We start from the raw sequence: 5468 nt of genomic DNA on the forward strand, positions 1-5468 counted from the left end.
ACTTGAATTTAAATATTCAGCCATTCTGTTCAGGTGGGATGTAAAACATTGTTTATTGATGTGAATATCCTTATATACTTGAGGTAATGAAAATACTCTTGGGTTTATTCACGTGGTAATGCCGTACTGATTTGATCTAACCTTTAAGCATCAGAGAATGGTAATAGTTAAGACCTGCTAAAATATTCAGGAGTAACAAGCTCCTGTGTCCTGACATTTGGAGATGGGGCTACACTCCTGTTAACATCTGGATCGAGTATTTAAAGACATAATTACCAAATGAGTCACCAAAGGGTTACTTTACATGGTACACAAAGTATTTGAAAACACATTTACCAGTATGCTACAAAATTATCTCATTAGAAACGTTAAATCTTTGCGGACAGTATTACACTTTATTACAATCTACAAATACGTCCTAGAAAAATGGTCCATCTATACTTCTTTAAAGGGTATTCTATATTACCTTATATATATATTACTTCCTTGTTCCTTGCATGCTGGGCATTGTAGTTTATTTAGTGTTAATATTCTGTCAATGTCCATTTTCTACAAAGTCCCTTTTAATACTGTTTTAAAGAACGGTTTTAAATTAACTGTGTGAACATCTAAATGTTTTGCGTTTTTCATACCCAATATTTATTTATGACCTATTTTTTAAATAACGATATCTTCTGTAGGAACACATTAGCTTGGTTTGCCACAGGCAGCTGGGGAACGTTGCGTCGTGGTTTTTATCTTTTCATTGTTATTTGAATAAGAAAAAATACGTAATTTTGAAGGCCGTTTCCTTTAACAAATAATTTGGTAATAGTGTGCCCTGATGTTACACCATCAAAAGAGATCAATTATGTTGATTGTCTCATGAACTAAGTTAAACTTAAAGTAACATCTAACATCAAAGACCCATTTAGCCCAGTAGAGTCTCTCTGTGACCTTCACGGGCACACTGGTTTGTTGGCAGTAGGTTGGAGTGTTGTTGTCGTGTTGGAGTTGTTTTGGCACCCGCGCTGGAGTGTTCTCCATCCTGATGGAGGAGGAGTTGAGTGGACTCCTCTTGAGGACTTTGTTAGCAAGCAGGTTGCAGGTCTTCCTGTACTGGTGACGCAGCAGAGAGTAGACAAACGGGTCGCTGGCTGCCTTGCTGTAGGCCAAACATTTGGACAGCACGCCCCAGTGAGGACTTATAGGCCACGGGGAGAAGAGCTCTACAATTCTACCTCAAATAAAGACAAAAAGACAAAAATAAAGTCAAACACCATCCATGCAAGCCTTTTCTCAGATAAGTGCAAGTGGTGCTAAAGCCAATGACCGTCACCCTCCCCCAGTGCTGTGTCATTGTGTAAAAGTCATTTCACTTCAATTAAATGTCAACACTTCTGTGGGAAATCTGAACTGAGTGGTGTTAGATTCTGGACTTCTTCCTTGTCAAAATACTTTCACACCAATTTCAGTGCCTGACACATCTTAAGTCCTAAATCAAATTAAGGACAAAGTGAAAAGCAACAGGAGCTTTGTTATGTCTTTAATCCATCTTCTTAATTAGCGTGATCTCCTTAAGTCTAACATGGTCTCACCACCACACTGTTCCTAATGCGTTTCCTTTTTATTTCCAAAGCACAATTCTAACAGCTTCTGACAGGTTGCCACCGCTAATACTGAGACTAATACTAATGAGAGCCAGTGATACCATCTCTGACTCATTTGCTATCTTCCTCTTTCCCTGCCTCTCTCCCTCCCGTGTATTTACCCAGTTCTGAAGACTCAGTGACAAGGATTAGAAACGTGTGCAGAACCAAGAAACTGTGAGATTATGAAAAGGAGGCAGTTAAACATTTTACAAGATAACAAGACAGCATAGAAAATCATTATCACCTTCTGTTTTCAGATGATAAGACAAGCACATTAGCAAGAACAAGGTAAGTGAAACCCACAGTCACTCTTTCCAAATCGAATTAAAAAAAAAATCCTGGGAGAGTTAGTTTTGAAGCTGAAAAAGATTCAAATTATTCATAAATAAATGACAAAATGTGCAGAATTAAACTGTTAAATCCCCTTGAGACTATTTGTTAAAAGAAACTCCCTATAAAGCCCCTAACCCTACAATATGATACATTTCTGCTCACCTTGTAATGACGTAGGGGGTGAAACACACCACAAATGTGCCGATGAAAGTACTGATCTTCTTGATGGCCCTCTGCCTCCTCTGCCTCTGCTCATCCAAGCATTTCTGGCGAACACTGCCAAAGCACACATGCACCATTATCTACCCAGGAGGCATGATCAGAGACATGCAAACATAATGAAGCAGTCCATGGAGAAAAACATGTGGGATGGACGTGAAGAAAGCAGTGACGTGTGCCCTGTTATCTCTGATGATTACACTGAATTTCACACTGCGCAGATATCAATTATGTAAATGTGAAAGAGCAATTCAAAGTTTCATTATTTGACTGAATCAAGATGGATGGCAAATGATTGAAGTGCAAAACAATGCGGAAGGTCTTGCTGACCTTAATGGGACATGCTAATGTGAAGTTCAACCATCATCACTGGAGCACTTTGTATATTCATGTATAGCCTGAAGAGGGATGCCCCAGAAAGTTGTATGCATATATTCTGTGTTTTAAAGAAGTTAAAAGTATATTGACAGTATATGAATGCAAATAACATACATAACCAAACACTTTGATTATAGTTAAATTGTACAATAATTAAAATAAAAATAATAAAAATAACCTTTTGATTTAATATAATGAATAATTTGCAGTGCAATAATCTGGGGTGACATTTCTCTGATCATTTGTCTAACAAACTTCCCCAAAAAGGATATATTTTGAATGAAGAAGGGACAGAAAATGCTTAATTTTCAATATTAACTAATCCACTGAGCACTGTTTACTAGTTAAATAAGATAAATTACAACAACATCCTCTGCTGTTGGTCACTATGTGTCTCTTAAGCACACATTATGTCTGCATGTTCTGATTTTGGCAAAGTATCAAAACATTTCCTTCTGAAAGGATTCACATGTAGGACAAAAAGTAAAGGTAATGGTAAAATGTATTACACTTAATCGATTTCTAGTGATTGTTTACCTGGGGTGAATATCCACAAGCAGCAACAACGTCTGCATGGTGATCACGTCTATGCGTTTACAGTGAAACCGTGCAACTTTCAGCACTTTCAGGTAGGTTACACACAGCACGATCAGCGTGAGGAGGAAAGTGAGAGAGTGCAAAGCCACGGTAAAGATGATGAACTGCGTCCCGGCTGCCCTCGTCCTGACATTGCAGAGAGTGCACGATGCGTAAAGGTGATGGTACCCAACCCAGGAGCGACAGGTGGCCACCGTGGAGAAGCAAAGCGAGTGTATCCACGTGTATGCCAACGCTAACACTGCATCCCGGTGCCGTATTCTTGAGTGGTAACTCAAAGGGAATACCACCGCCACCCATCTATCGATGCTGAGAGCTGCCATGCTGAGCATGGAGTTAGTGGTGAGAAAAGTGTCGAGGAAACCCACAATTTGGCAGAAGTCGCTGCCTCCGGGATGGCCCGTGGTGATGAGCCCGATCAGAGTTAGTGGCATGTTGGACACGCTTAGCAACAAGTTGCAAAACGTCAGGTTGAGAATAAACAGACCAGGTACCTGTTTGCGGATCTCCGGGTCATAAAGAAAGCAGATCAGCACCACAACGTTGGACAGCAACGATACGATAATAATCCCCAAAACCAAAACGGAAGCAAGTATGTCCGCCGCGTCCATCGTGCTTCCTCTAAAATATCCAGACTTTTCATGAGAACATCCGCAGTCCTGATGCGAACTGTCATCCTGAGTTGCAGTCACAACATATTTGTGTATACATAGCCATGCTTACCCTCCCCAGGCTCCTAATGTCTTCAATAATTGAAGCGGTACCCCAAACAGCCTCCACGATGCAATCTCAGGGAATTCATAGAGGATGCTCACCAGATCACAAAGAGGATATTTGGAAGTCTGTTTCATGGGAATGGGGTTCAGCAGGAGTGTGGCGCTGCAGTGATCTTGAAGCCCCTCTGTTGCCTCTGGTCTCACAGCTCAGGGTTCCCTGGCTGCGCAATTGCGCATTGACACGATGGCATCTCTGAAAAGGACATGAAAGTACTACGATCTCTGTATCTATTTATATTGTCTTCTCTGTCAGAGTAAAAATCACGTTGATGCACCCCTGTTTAAAAATAGCTTGTTAGTGCAATAAATAGAAGCACGACGCATGATTGCGTATCTGGTAGGCCGATGTCACGAACATCACGTTGAACACAGCAGTTTGATGTAAAGCGTGCAAATAATACACTGTAACCAGATCAAGCTCATGGCAAGTCAGTGTCTGGATACAAAGAATAACTATCGTCACTTTATACTGCAATACGTCCCAGCAGCAAACACTTACAGTTTAATCCACAGCTCAGATATCATTGCGACAGACAGGGAGACCCAGAGCCGCATCAGTGCAGCGTTCAAAGCCTTATATGGTGATTTAAAAGGATGCAATGAAGCTGGAGTTCCCCATCCAGCTCATTAGCTACTGCAGCACCACCGCCGCTGGTTACATTACATTATGAGTAAGATATCATTTCTCAGCTATCTAAGATAACTGAGAAATGGGTGTCAAAACTAATCACCAAACATTTAGATAAAGGTTTCGCTCCACTGTACCATCCTTGATAAACACAATTTCTTGAGTTTTGACACTTTTAAGTCTTTTAAAAGTATGTGCTTTTTTAAAATAAATGTTTACATGGACTGCCCCCCCCCCCCCCCCTCCCTCCCTTAGGGGAATTCATCCACAAAAAATACACTGGACGCTGCACTCAGAAACCAGAGGAGACTGTGAGGTCCACTAAAGATCAACTCAAAGAATGGTTGAGAAACAATCAGACGTATAATCACCGCTAAATGCACTTTAATAGGGGTGCACTTTATATGTCGTTGCTGCTATATGCCATGTGGCAGTGTTGTAGTCAAGTCACCAATTCACGAGTCCAAGTCACTCTCGAGTCACCACTCTTCGAGTCCGAGTCCAAGTCCGAGTCACCAAGGGAGAGTCGTAGTCGAGTCCGAGTCCAAGTCCGAGTCACCCAAGGAGTGTCCGAGTCGAGTCCGAGTCAACATTACCTATGTTCGAGTCCGAGTCCAAGTCCGAGTCACCTAAGAAGAGTCCAAGTCAAGTCCGAGTCACAAGTCTTCATGTATTAACCCTTTGTGGATATATGTGTTGAAACTGCTCCTCTACATTGCTTTTATCCTGTCATGTTATACTAATCTGTCTATTGAACTGCTGTGAAGCGAGTTTGGCTACAATTCTTAGGTGCTATACAAATACAAAGCTTATTACTAATATTAATATTATTATTATTATTGTAAATTACCTTTAATATGTCTAACTATATTTAAAATAAGTTACCTTTTAGAGAAGTGATTATAT

General features: G+C 40.7%; 1 pseudogene; it reads right to left on the minus strand.

Annotated features, from left to right (window-relative positions):
- Positions 1–938: 938 nt before the first annotated feature.
- On the minus strand, positions 939–3927 carry LOC117460137 (G-protein coupled receptor 26-like; annotated as a pseudogene).
- Positions 3928–5468: the final 1541 nt, after the last annotated feature.

This window comes from Pseudochaenichthys georgianus, chromosome 15 (assembly GCF_902827115.2).
Source record: "Pseudochaenichthys georgianus chromosome 15, fPseGeo1.2, whole genome shotgun sequence".
Classification (NCBI taxonomy): domain Eukaryota; kingdom Metazoa; phylum Chordata; class Actinopteri; order Perciformes; family Channichthyidae; genus Pseudochaenichthys; species Pseudochaenichthys georgianus.